Source organism: Oncorhynchus nerka, unplaced genomic scaffold, assembly GCF_034236695.1.
Source record: "Oncorhynchus nerka isolate Pitt River unplaced genomic scaffold, Oner_Uvic_2.0 unplaced_scaffold_1488, whole genome shotgun sequence".
Taxonomy (NCBI): domain Eukaryota; kingdom Metazoa; phylum Chordata; class Actinopteri; order Salmoniformes; family Salmonidae; genus Oncorhynchus; species Oncorhynchus nerka.
The window spans coordinates 38198-38814 of NW_027039831.1; positions in this window are offsets into that span (position 1 = coordinate 38198).

Here is a 617-nt window from a genome sequence, read left to right on the forward strand (position 1 = left end):
TGTCTGACCCTAACTGGGCTCAGGGCCTAGGATGTCTGACCCTAACTGGGCTCAGGGGGCGGTCCAGGATGTCTGACCCTAACTGGGCTCAGGGGTCCAGGATGTCTGACCCCTAGGGCTCATCAGGATGTCTGACCCTAACTGGGCTCAGGGGCGGGCCAGGATGTCTGACCTAACTGGGCTCAGGGCGGTCCAGGATGTCTGACCTAACCGGGCTCAGGCGGGCAGGATGTCTGACCCTAACTGGGCTCAGGGGCGGTCCAGGATGTCTGACCCTAAATGGGCTCAGAGGCGGGCCAGGATGTCTGACCCTAACTGGGCTCCAGGGCGGGCCAGGATGTCTGACCCTAAATGGGCTCAGGGCGGGCATGTCTGACCCTAACTGGGCTCAGGGCGGTCCAGGATGTCCTGACCCCTAACTGGGCTCAGGGCGGTCCAGGATGTCTGACCCTAACTGGGCTCAGGGGCGGTCCAGGATGTCTGACCCCTAACTGGGCTCAGGGGGCGGTCCAGGATGTCTGACCCTAACTGGGCTCAGGGGCGGTCAGGATGTCTGACCCTAACTGGGCTCAGGGGGGCGGTCAGGATGTCTGACCCTAACTGGGCTCAGGGCGGTC